Consider the following 13,758-nt stretch of genomic DNA (forward strand, 5'->3'; position numbering starts at 1 on the left):
TGGGCATTTTTTTTCTTCTTTTTTTGTACCAGTGAAGAAACACGTTGGAAGGGGAGAGGGCGACAGCGCGGTTCAGGACCGAGATAAAAGATGCACTCACACGTTACGGCCGCTCTGTCGTAGATCTTTTTTTTATTGCGATAGCAATTATATGGACAGTCTCGGCTGAATTTTGCCGTCGCCGTCGCCGTCATGCACCGTATATGTATAAGTATGTATATATATAAAACATCCGCAAAGAAAAATAATTCAGATGAATGCTTCCGAAGCGCGGAATCGAACCAGGGACCTCTTGCTCCGCAGCGAGCGGCGCTAACCGCTACGCCACGAAACGTAGATCCTCCACGTAGCTAACGGCGAGCGTTATATACACACCCTTTATCGCTGGACGGACTTGGAGACGGCTGGCGCTTATAAGCGTTTCTTCATTACTAGCGAGATGGCGCTAGGAGCACGACGGGCGCATTTAAAAGTCGTCGGCGAGCTCGCTCGCTTCTCCTCATTGCGCAGGGAGAACCTTGCCTTTCCGCTGTCTGCTCGCGCGGTTTCCTGGCGGTGAGGGGAAGAGGGTTGTTTCAAGCTTTCACCGTGGTGTCCGCGCTCATCTTACGGAGCGTACGAAAGTCACTCGAGCTGAAGGGACGCCGCTAAATGAACAAACAGACGATGAGCGCGAACTATCAAGTGTCACAGCTCGACACTTGAAGCACGCTAGTTTACTTCGCTGCTTCGGCCGCCTTTGCAACAGGAGCGCTGTTCAAACTGAGAGTATCCATTGGCGAGCCTCACTTCGTATAACATTTTGGATGGTACGCTTCTATCATCATTTAGCGTCCATCTCAGTCACCGGCAGCCTGTTCAATCGACCTTCGTGCGCGGAGCAGCCTTTGATAATTCGTTGAACTTGCATTTGAGGGCACTAAAAGCGCCGCGCGTTAGGCGGCAGTCACGTGCTATTCTTTAAAATTCGCGCGCTTTAAAGAAAGGGCGGAAAAAATATTAAGCAGGGTAGTTATCTTAGCATAGATTAAAAAATTCGATGTTTCTGAACAAGCGCTACAACTTGTGTAGTGAAAACTTTTCTGTAGAGTTACTATTTAAAAAGTTCATTAAGCAATCTTTCTTAATTACCGAGCTTGGCGGATGGGAAAAAAATATTCTGACGTGCTCTATATGGCTCAGAACAATACTGCACTAATTGGAGATGCGTAGCACTAATGTTTAATTTTTTAATGCTCGGTGCTTTTTAGCTGAAACACCCTGTATATATATATACGTATATATATCAACAGCACTAACAATGGGCCAGATCACGGTTGTTCCCATGGGAGGAATAAAGAGTTCGGTCTTTTATTTGATGTTGACACATACGGTAACCTTCATTTATATCCCTTGGTATTACGTGCCAAAGCCACGATATGATTACGAGGCACGCCGTAGTGGCACCAGATTAATTTCCACCAGCTTGAGTTCTCTAACGTGCACGTAAAGATAAGTATATAAACGGGTGTTCTTGCATTTCGCCCCCATGAAATTGCGGCCGCCGTGGCCGCGGGAATCGCACCCGCGTCCCAGGACTTAACAGCGAAACAGCTTAACAGCTAACCGCGGGCAAAGCAACATTTCGATGCATGTACACACCGGATTTTCCGTCCGTTCGCCCGCTACAAAGCGCAAGGCATCATTAATCATCATCATCAACAACTAATATCCTCTAGCGGGCCCGCGTCGGGCCTGGTCATGAACACGTGCGCCCTGGATAAGTTTAGTAATGAACGCCCGGGCCGGGCTCGGGCTGGGTTCGGTCATGTACGCCCGGGCTCGGGCTGAGTTCGGTCATGTACGCCCGGGCCCGGGCCGGGCCCGCGCTGGGAACCACGGGCCCGGGCTGGGCTCGGGCTTCATAAAGCGGGCCCGGGCCGGGCCCGGGCCTTAAAATCCGGCCCGTGCAGTGCTCTACTGCAGCCACTGGGAGAAACTTGAGTTGCATTCAACACGTTTGGCTGCGCATCCCCAAGTTCTGCGAAACTACGAAAAGTTGTTCAAGTTCCCCTGCGCAGACAGTACTCTACCGATATCCACATCGTTCAGGCAATCGTAGTTCCAGTGATGTGTCACGACATTCCTTCGCCGACAGCTGATAGCCACCTCATGCAGAAGTTGCGTCTCGAAGGCAAAGTTATTTCTGACGAAAGGAGGAGGAGGAATAAACTTTATTATGAACCAGAAATTTAGGTTCGTTGGCCTAGGCCTCCCACGTGGGGACGTCGAGGTCTTGCCTCTTCGCCGCCTCGCGGGCTTGCTGGATGGCCCATAGCTGATCGTCGAGGTGGGAGCTGCGCAGGGCAGCGCACCATCTCGACGAGAGGGTCTCGGTAGTACCATTCTGATACTGGACGGGACATTCCCACAGCATGTGAGGGAGCGATGCTACGTGTGTCTTGCATATCTTGCAAATGTTCGTAGTGTATATGTCGGGGTAAATCTTGTGATATCGAGAAAGTGACGGGTAGGAGTTTGTTTGTAGCAGGCGTAAGGTAGTGGCCTGAGCTCGGCATAACGTGTGGTTAGGTGGAGGGAAGATTCTTCGGGAAAGGTAAAATGACTTCGTAAGGTCGTTATAACTGGTGAGACGATCGCGGTCGACGCCCTCACCTATGCGGCCTCCGGCACGGTTGACTAGACCTCGTGCAGCGGAGTGGGCTACCTCGTTGAGGTTGGTGAGATGCGGGTGGACATCGCCTGCATGCGCAGGGAACCAGACGAGAGTAACTTGGTTTTCGTGTGTACGAGTCGTTTGGTGTAGAATGCGCAGTGCTTGAGGGGAGACTCTTCCTTTGGCATAGTTGCTGATGGCTGTGCGAGAGTCGCTTACAATTGTATGACAGTTCGGATTAAGCATAGCTAATGCTATGGCGACCTCCTCGGCAGTTTCGGCATTTGGAGAGATGACGCTGGCTGCATGACGTAGCGTTCCGCCAGTGGTAGTTATCGCCACGAAGCGATGTCCGCCCTGGTATTCAGCCGCGTCCACGAAACTGACGCCGTTTGTTTCTCCATAAGCTTTTATGAGTGACGTTGCCCGTGCTTTGCGCCGTTCCTTATTAAATTCGGGATGCATGTTCTTGGGAATTGGGTCGATGTGTAAACAGGCTCGGAGGCTCCCTGGGATTGATTGCTTATCCCCGTGCTGTCGATGATAGTTGATGCCGAGTTTATCCAATATGTGCCTGCCAGTTTCAGTAAGTGTGAGCCTCTCTAGGTGTGAACGGCGTTGGGCCTCAATCAGTTCGTCGAGAGTATTGTGCACACCTAATTGAAGTAAAAGGTCTGTGCTTGTGTTGGTCGGCAATCCTAGGGCAAGTTTGTGGGCACTGCGGATGATTATATTGAGTTTTTCTTTTTCTGCCTTATACCAATTGTGGAAAGCGGCGACATACGTGATGTGGCAGATGACGAAGGAGTGAACGAGGCGAATGAGACTATCCTCCTTCATGCCCTGTCTCCTGTTTGTCACGCGTTTAAGCAGACGCGATGTATTGGCCGTTTGGCGAAGGATCTTGGTGACTGCCGTGGCGTTCGCACCGTTTGACTCGATAGTCATGCCTAGGATCCTGATAGTTGAGACCACTGGTATGGTGCCTCCATCCTGCGTATGAAGATGGATCGCTTCGTAAGTGCGTTTGGAGGTGGAAGTCCGAGGGGGGCGACCACGGAGTGTGGGGCGATACAGTAGAAGTTCCGATTTGTTTGGGGAACATCTGAGACCTGTATTTTGTAGATAATTCTCTACTGTATCGATAGCCTCTTGTAACGCTGCTTCAATTTGGCCGTCGCTGCCCTTGGTCGCCCAGATGGTTATATCGTCCGCATAGATTGTATGTTCAATGTCGTCCTGTTCCTGGAGCTTCTGCGCCAGGCCGATCAGGAAGAACAAAACTTTATTTGAGGGAAGGGGTAAAAAACAGGGTACTCAGGAGCATGTTGGTTGGGGCCCCAAGTCCGGGGCCCCACTGGCTTGCGCCGCTCGCCTAGCTTGACTCAGAAGCGCTAATTGCACCTCTAAGTGGCAAGCTGTGCCTCCTCCGAACTTTCTACAATGTTGCTGCCTAAAAATGAGTTTAAATTCGCTGGCTTTCGGTCACACTCCCGTGAGATGTGATATAAAACTGGAAAACCGCCGCACCACGGGCAAGAGTCACGGTACAACGTGGTATATATTAACACGAAAGTGTTTTATGCCGGGGTCCACCAAGCACTTCCGTTACCGGATATGACGTTCATGAAATGGACGCCAACGTGTGAGAAAGAAAAAACCAAGAAAAAGATCCGCCGCTGGGAATCGAACCCACAACGCTGCGGCCGCGACGGTAAGCGCCCGGCGCTCTACCGACTGAGCTAAGCTCGCAGATGACGGACACTCTACGAACGCGCGTTATATCTTTCACACTTCCTCTCTCGCACGGTGCTCTGTGTTGGCGGCATGGTTGGCGGTGTAGATAGGCGGGGCGGGGCGGAGCGGGGGTGGTGCTGCCGTCTGTGAGAGGTGACAACAAGTAATGCGTCACGATCGACACTTACTAGCGCTTACTCCGAGATTACGTGCAATATCGGAGGTCATGTTTAAAGCGTCTCGATGCGCTGGCTCATCGGAGTAGCGCAGCGGCGCAGCTACCACGTGCACCACCGGGATTTCTCCGCCGCCGACTACTTCGATTGCGAGAGCACCGACTAACAAAACTGCTGCAATACGTGTTGCAGAAATGACACGATTTCTACGGGCGAATGTCGTGCCTTCGTTTAGCGAGACAGAGGCCAGCGTGACGCACGCGTTTGCGGCTTAAGCTAAGAACCTCTACGAACTAGGCGTCAACATGGGTGCATCCACGCCAATCGGTGCTATAGCTGCCAAGCACGAAAAGACATTGTACAAGCTCTTATATATAATTACAGAATAAGCACTACTTGTGAGTACAGAACGTTTCACTTTCGTGTTATACCGATTCCTATGACGGGGGGATCAGCCATGTTTTTTTTTAATTAAGCCGCGATAAATTTGAAAAGACTCCCGTCTGCACCTTGTGGAGATACGTAGGGTATTCTCCTTCAAGCGATTTATGGGGGGCACTATATTTTTGTCGTGTGCGGCGCTGGTAAGCGAGAATGTCTTTTGGGACCATTAAATAGGCTTCGATTGCGGGAGGCTGACGCTCCGCTCGGTTCGTCAAGTGTCGACCTAAATCGTCCGCTCTCTCATTCCCTTCCAGGCCAGCGTATGCGGGGCACCAAGTTAGCCGGTGTCCCTGGGTTAAGTTAGGTCCAATCAGTTTAATTATTTTTGCGGATAAGCGTCCGTTCATATAAAGTCGGCACGCTTCTTGGGAGTCTGAGATTATGATTGATTGTTCTTCCTCTCTACGTTCTTGCTCTCTAATGGCCAAAGCTACGGCAAAGGACTCCGCCTTGGCAATTGAGGAAGTGCATAAAAAGGCACTCGTGACCAAGAATTTTCTTGAAGCGGAGACAGAGACCGGTATCAGCTTGTTGATTGGAGCTGACCATCTTTGGAACATTATGAGAGGAGAAATCATGAACAGCATGGAAATTCCAGGCTTGGTCGCAATCAACACGGCGTTTCAATGGACGCTGCATGGGCCCAGTCGTGAACGTGCCTCTCTCAACTGCGACACTAACCTCGTGGTTTGTGTTCTGCGAGCCGAAACGATCAGACACAATGATCTCGCAGATTCGCCAGTCGTTTCAGCAACTTCAAGCAGCGGGCCTCACAGATCCTGGCGAATCACTTTTACGTGAGTTCATTGCACGCTTCCAAGGGACTATTAGCAAGAAAGAGAACAGATACATCGTGGCGCTGCCTTGGAAGGAAGATGAGAAACAGCTATTTGGAAACAACCGTGATGCCGTGCTCACACGCCTGAAAAAACTGCCAAAGAGGCTACTAATGTTTTCGTTATGCCTCGAAGGATTGCCGGAGAAATACGACATGGTCGTCCAGCAATGCCTAGAGCTAAGCCATGCTGAAGTGGTGCCTAAGAATGCTCCCGTCAATCGAGTTATCTATCATGCGCCACATCGAGAAGTTCCAAGAGATGGATCTCTGACCACGAAGAACTTCCAGAAGTTCCAAGTGATCGACGTATCACCAAAAACTCAAGTCATCCCAAGCCTCAACGACTGCCTTGATGAAGGGGTGAGACTTGTATAGCTCCGTCAATGCCAGCCTGTAGGCTTATGGAACATGCGTAACTACCACAGCAACGCACCATGATTTGACGAGTGGCATCACTACAAACGCCTTTTTACTGGCACTCTGAAGGTTTTTGGCTCATGAGTGCGAGTAACACTGTACTCCAGTAATGCGCTCCCATTTAGGACAGCATCGCGACATGTAGAGAACATTCAGATCGTCTTGAAGAGCTCTAAAGTTGCATCGTTGCTCTTGACGCATCGAATAGAGTTGAAGTTTGGTTCACTTGGTGCGCCTTGGTATGGTGACTACTGGGAGATACTTTTCCGGTCACTCAAGTCATCATTACGTAAGGTGCCGGGACAGAGCAAGCTCAACCTTGAAGAAACCACGGTTGTGTGGCTGGAGGTGAAGGTGGTTGCTAATTCGAGGCCACTGACCTACACGCATACGGACGCTGAAGAGCTTTCTGTGACATGTGCTGAGCATGTTCTGCTTGAGATTTTATTCCTGGCTTCTCCCGAGAGAACCAGCGATGACTACGGGCAGGGCTTAAAGTCAGGGTGGGGGTCCGGGGGCCCGGCCCCCCCATCATTTCTTAAGGAGGGGTCCGGCCCCCCCTCGGCAGTCCGACGGTGGCACCCGGTGGCACTTCGGCACCCATTTGACAAGTGCTGGAGTTGAATTTTTTCGCAGTAGTGCCAAACTCTGTAATTTTCTGAATAATGATTCAATCGCGAATGCTTGGTTGACGGGGTGTCAGCAAAACAGAAGAAAACTGGTATCGTCGTACTGCTGAACGCAATTCGCTGAGACACTGAACACCACGGGAACCGCCTCCTGAAACCACGGGTCACGACCCTGTTCAACAGAGCGTCTTGGCACGGCATACTGTTTCACGAGGCACCTGAGGGTGAAGCTGCCTGCTCGTGAGTCCGTAATGGTTCAACTTGGTCTCTTTAGTTTGCCACTCAATTTTAATTCTTTTAGTTGTGCATCACAAGTCTGCTGTAACTGCAAAGACGCATGTTTTTTGCCCACTTTATTGGCAAGTGATAGTGAAAATAAAATATAGCATTGTCATGCCTCAGGTTCTGAATCCAGTGAATCAACTAATGTTACTTACTTTGAGCTCACATATATTTAAACCTTTACATCCCGAGTTATTTTTGAAAAATCGTTCCCAAAATAACTTCATTTAATGCTTGATTGGATTGCCACGTTGAATATATGCCCGAAATACGTTCGGAATAATATATGTATTTGTACAGCACTCATAAGCATTTGTTCAGTTCTAGAGGCAGTTGGCTTCACTGCACCGTGATCATCGCAAACACCTCTCTCAACGCTTAATCTACAGCATGCATATATATACATATATATGTATATATTGTGAAGAAGAAGACGCGTCGCCGGTCAGCAGTATCGCCAACGCTCGCCTCGCGCTGCTTGTCGCTGGCATCTTTCTGGACGGTGCTCTGCCCCGACTCGCTGTGTTTGTTCAGAGCGTCACCACAGGAACGCACCGCCAATAAACCTCTTCTCAATTGGTGGAGGGTGCTGAGGGTCCCCGTCAACTGAACCTGGAGCTGCGAAGCAGAACACTTCCGCCCGTCATGACAACCAACGTCGACCAACCGGCCCCGTCCGCCCAGTCCGGCAGCGGCACCGGAGTTCCTCGGCTGAGGGACCCCAAGGTTTTCAGCGGTGCCGGTGAGACCGACGTAGAAGACTGGTTCACAAACTACGAACTGGTGAGCGCGCACAACAAGTGGGATGACGCCGACAAGTTGACCCACGTCGTGTTTTATCTCACTGACGTTGCCGAAATGTGGTATCACAACCACAAGAGCGACATCCCGACATGGTCAGTGTTCAAGACGTCTTTCGCTGAAGTGTTTGGCCGACCCGCTGTCCGTAAATTCCGCGCCGAACAACGCTTGCGCACACGAGCACAGAAGCCGTCCGAAACGTTCACAAGTTACATTGAAGACATCATCGATCTTTGTAACCGTGTCAACGCCGCCATGCCTGAGTCGGACAAGATTCAGCACATCCTCAAAGGGATCGACGATGGCGCATTTCAGATGCTCCTGGCCAGGAATCCTCGCACAGTTTCGGAAGTCGTCACTTTATGCCAAAGTTATGACGAGTTGAGGAAGCAGCGCGCCCTGACTCGGCCATTTTCATCGCACGCCGACTCGCTCTCGAGTCTTGGTACTGTTCCCGAGCACTCGCCGACGCTTCAGGAGATCAAGGACTTCGTGCGCGAAGAAGTTGCTCGTCAACTTTCCTTGGTCCCCTTCACACAGGAGCCGCCCTCTCGTCTGCCGCCAACGCTCCGCACTGTTATTGCCGAAGAGGTCGCTCAAGCCGTTCCCGTCGCTCACCATCAGCAGTCCGTGGCCGCGCCTCTTACATATGCGCCGGTTATGCAGCCCGTAGCCTCACCTATTACGTATGCCCAGGTGGTGCGTAGGCCTCCCCAGCAGCCTTACTCACCTATGCAGCAATATGCCCACCGATCTGCACCTCTTCCTATATCTTGGGCCGAGCCGCGAGTCAGCACTTCTTGGAGGACTCCTGACAATCGCCCCATTTGCTACGCCTGCGGTACTCCAGGGCACGTTGCTCGATATTGTCGCCGTCGCTTTCAAACATCCAGCGACGCTACCCGGCCGTTCCAATACGGCGCTCATCCCATGCGCCCATCTCCTACCGGACCCTCACCATCGGATGCTTACACTGACCACCCTGACTTTCCGTCGCGCCGCTCACCATCTCCTCGACGGCGATCGCTCTCCCCAATGCGTCGCCGACCCGGACCCTCGAACCAGGAAAACTAAACGCCGCAGTTCAAGAGGCAAGAACTGCGCCATCTTCGAACTGCCCAAGTCCTCGCACTTCCCCTGCTAACGTAGTCGCCGTATCTGTCGATGGTTTTCCTTCATTTGCCCTTGTAGACACCGGCGCAGCCGTTTCTGTTATAGCCGCCAAGCTCTGCCGTTCACTACGCAAAGTGACCACGCCGCTCTCTGGACTGTCGCTACGCACGGCCAGCGCACAGCACATCACACCTCTCGCATCCTGTACTGCCCGCGTATTCATACAGGGCACTATGTACGTCGTGGAGTTTATTGTTCTTTCTGCCTGCTCGCACGACGTCATCCTCGGGTGGGATTTTCTATCACGTCACAATGCCGTCATCGACTGCGCACGCGCTGAAGTTGAATTTTCGCCGCTGTGTGCAGAGCCATTCCACGACGCTCTTGTTCAGCTGCCTAAACTCGTCGTGCGCGAGGACACCGACATTCCGCCTGCCTCTCTTGCCGTTGTCCCTGTCTTTTGCGGTGGCCTCAACGATGCTACGGTCTTGTTCACACCTTCCGACACCTTCATGAGTCGCAGAGCCGTCCCACTGCCTTTTGCTGCTCTTGACATCGCTGCCGGCCACAGCAATATTTTTGTCTACAATTCCCTCTCCGCACCGGTTACGTTGCTTGTCGGCGAATGTCTCGGTCGCGTGGAAGAGCTTGACCCTTCGTTCTTTCTGAACGTGCCAGACGAATCGTGTCATACTGACTCGAGCGATCTTCTTGCCCTTTCAACACAGGAGGGCTCGTCGAGTGAAATATTCACGAGTTCAATCGCTGATACCCTGACTGCCGAAGAACGCGCCGCGCTTCTTCGACTTCTCCAACACTTCACGACTTCGTTCGATGTTTCCCAGCCGCAGTTGGGCCGCACGTCGGAAGTCCACCACTACATTGACACCGGTTCGCACCAGCCGTTGCGTCAAAGACCGTACCGCGTCTCTGCTGCAGAGCGTCGCGTCATCAACGACCAGGTCGAAGATATGCTACGCCGTGGCGTTATTCAACCATCCCACAGTCTTTGGGCATCTCCTGTCGTGCTAGTTCGCAAGAAGGACGGGTCTATTCGTTTTTGCGTCGACTACCGTCGCTTAAATAAGGTGACGCGGAAAGACGTCTATCCTTTGCCGCGCATCGACGACGCCCTTGACAGCCTTCAAGGAGCAGAATTCTTCTCGTCCTTAGACTTACGTTCTGGCTACTGGCAGGTTCCGATGGCTGAAGCTGATCGCGAGAAAACTGCATTTATTACACCTGACGGGCTGTACGAATTCAACGTGATGCCCTTTGGCCTTTGCAACGCACCTGCCACGTTTGAACGACTCATGGACAACACATTGCGTGGCCTCAAGTGGTCTATGTGTTTATGCTACCTCGACGATATTGTCGTTTTCTCTCCCGATTTTCCTACCCATCTACATCGGCTCAGACAGGTTTTCACGTGTTTAACCAACGCTGGACTGCAACTCAACCTTAAGAAGTGCCGCTTCGCCGCGCGGGAGCTGACCATCTTAGGCCACATAGTATCTAAGCACGGTGTTCTACCCGACCCTGCGAAACTTCGTGCCGTCGCCGAGTTCCCGAAGCCTGTTACCATCAAAGAGCTTCGAAGTTTTGTCGGACTATGCTCCTACTTCCGGCGCTTCGTTCGAAATTTCGCGTCCATCATGTCGCCGTTGACCCAGCTCCTACGCGGCGACACAGACCTCTCCTCCTGGTCTCCTGAGTGCGACGTCGCGTTTGCTACGCTCCGTCGTCTGCTCACTTCTCCTCCCATCCTTCGCCATTTCGACCCAACAGCTGCAACTGAAGTGCATACAGACGCTAGTGGGGTCGGTCTTGGCGCTGTCCTCGCCCAACGTAAGCCCGGCTACTCCGAATACGTCGTCGCCTATGCGAGTCGCACGCTGACAAAAGCAGAGACCAATTACAGCGTCACTGAAAAGGAGTGCTTAGCTCTAGTATGGGCGCTTACCAAGTTCCGCCCGTATTTGTACGGTCGCCCGTTCGACCTGGTAACGGATCACCATGCCCTTTGTTGGCTCGCCACGTTGAAAGATCCGTCTGGCCGACTAGCCCGTTGGGCACTCCGAATTCAGGAGTACGATATTCGCGTCATCTATCGCAGCGGACGCAAGCACTCTGACGCGGACGCCTTGTCTCGTTCGCCTCTACCTCCAGACTCGGCCTGCGCAACGAACTGCACACACTCAGTCACATCTCTCGACATTGACTCCGTAGCTACTGAACAACGCCGTGACCCATGGATCGCTTCTCTTTTCGGCTATCTTTCGGGAGCCTCGCCCACTCCTGCATCCCGATCTCTCCGCCGCCAAGCTGCCCATTTCGCCATTCGTGATCGGCTGCTACACCGACGGAACTACGCTCCCGCAGGCCGTAAATGGCTCTTGGTAATTCCCCGAAGCTTAAGATCACAAATATGTGCTGCCTTCCACGACGATCCACAATGTGGCCATGCCGGAGTTTTCAAAACCTATGAACGTATTCGCCATCGCTACTACTGGCGCGGCATGTACAACTTTGTACGAAAATTTGTTCAGTGCTGCCCCGACTGTCAGCGTCGCAAATCACCGCCTTCACGCGCGTCTGGAGCCTTGCAGCCACTTCCGTGCCCTGCCAACCCCTTCGACCGCGTCGGCATAGATCTCTACGGCCCACTTCCAATGACACCGGATGGCAATCGGTGGATCATAGTCGCTGTGGACCATTTGACACGCTACGCCGAAACTGCTGCTCTGCCAAGTGCCACTGCGCGGGACGTAGCGTCTTTCGTCCTACGCCGATTCATCCTTCGACATGGCGCACCTCGGGAACTCCTTAGTGACAGAGGTCGAGCCTTCCTCTCGGAAGTCGTCGAAGCTCTGCTTTCCGAATGCCACGTTGTTCATCGACGGACCACGGCATACCACCCGCAGACTAACGGGCTCACCGAACGATTCAACCGCACCCTCGGTGACATGCTCGCGATGTACGTGACATCTGATCATGGTAACTGGGACCGCGTTCTTCCCTTCATAACGTTCGCATACAACACCGCGACACAGGCTACCACGGGATTCTCACCTTTCTTCCTCCTGTATGGCCGCGAACCTTCGCACACCATCGACACTCTCCTACCATATCGTCCGGACGCTTCCGAATGCCCACCTGTGTCCGAAGCTGCCCGACAAGCGGAAGAGTGCCGCCAACTCGCGCGCACCTTTACATCCCAAGAACAACAGCGCCAGAAGGAAAACAACGCCGACTCACTTCCAAGTCCCAGCTATTCCCCTGGATCTCTTGTATGGCTGGCTGTTCCGTACCACGCTCCTGGGCTTTCCTCAAAGCTCGTCCCAAAGTACCAAGGGCCTTACCGTGTTTTGGAGCAAACATCCCCGGTGAACTTTATCATTGAGCCAGTTTCCCCATCTGACGACATGCGCCGGCGTGGACGTGACCTCGTCCACGTGGCACGTCTCAAGCCATACCACAGCCCTCTGCCTCCAGACTCCTAGGTCGCCAGGATGGCTCTTTTCCGGCGGGGGCGAATTGTGAAGAAGAAGACGCGTCGCCGGTCAGCAGTATCGCCAACGCTCGCCTCGCGCTGCTTGTCGCTGGCATCTTTCTGGACGGTGCTCTGCCCCGACTCGCTGTGTTTGTTCAGAGCGTCACCACAGGAACGCACCGCCAATAAACCTCTTCTCAATATATATATATATACTGCCGCTTTATGAAGGTTCCCTTCCGATGAAAGGAGACTTTAAGCCCTGACTACGGGGCTCGAAGTAGTCGGGCTGCTCGACGCGACCTCAGTAAGTTAAGGAACCGTCAGAAGTTTGTCGATCAACTGTGAATCTCATGGAGGAAAGAGTATCTGCTAGAGCTGCGGGCACTTCAACTTTGCCCAGCACATGCCAGCAGCTGTCTCCAACTAGATTATGTGGCGATCATCGAGGAGTATGGCATTTGTAGAAGTGTTTGGCCGCTGAAACGAGTACTGCAAATATTCCTGGACAAGATCGAACAACCAGAGCCTGCCGTGTGAAAGCGCAACATGGCAGGTTCACAAGAAGGTCAGTGCTGAAATTGTGCACGCTCGGGCTGTGTGACGCTACTGGGGGGCGGGAGTATGTAGAAAAAGGTCAATAAACGCGTGCAGGCGAGCATTGCGAAAAAAGAAGTAGGAACAATGAACGGTTGTCGGTCTGGTTCCTTCGCGCATCGATAGTTTACTTTACACGTGCCATCATAAAACAAGGTGAAGTTTACTGCTGCGCCGTACTGGAATCAGATCAACGGCGGAGACCGGTTGGCGAACCGCAATGAAGGCTTACTTCTCCTAAGCGGAACTTCGGAATGAAGGCACTGAACCGAAGCAGAACTTTTGCTCAACAGCCTCGTGCGAAGGAGTGCTGGGAGAAGATACAACGTGCGCCTCGAAGGGCGTAGTGGTTACAGCGCACTTTTTGTCTCTCCGCGATAGGGCGCCTCGGCGTAAGTTCTATTGTGGCTTAATCGCATGCGCATTTGCCGTTTCTGTTCTCAATCAATTCTGAAACGCCGTCATGTCATTAAGCTATCAGGCATAATAGGGCTTCCTTGAGCTCGTTGGTTACGCATAGTGAAGAGGGCTTCCAGCCAGGTGCACTGACGGCGACACAGATGCAAAGACGACAC

At 52.4% G+C, this 13,758-nt stretch overlaps 1 protein-coding gene across 1 annotated transcript in view; it reads right to left on the reverse strand.

Moving 5' to 3' along the window:
* LOC119402449 (cytochrome P450 4c3) overlaps positions 1–13,758 on the reverse strand; it is a 215,430-nt gene that overhangs the window by 76,951 nt on the left and 124,721 nt on the right. The window lies entirely within an intron of this gene.

The sequence above is a fragment of the Rhipicephalus sanguineus genome, chromosome 8 (assembly GCF_013339695.2).
Source record: "Rhipicephalus sanguineus isolate Rsan-2018 chromosome 8, BIME_Rsan_1.4, whole genome shotgun sequence".
NCBI classification, from domain to species: domain Eukaryota; kingdom Metazoa; phylum Arthropoda; class Arachnida; order Ixodida; family Ixodidae; genus Rhipicephalus; species Rhipicephalus sanguineus.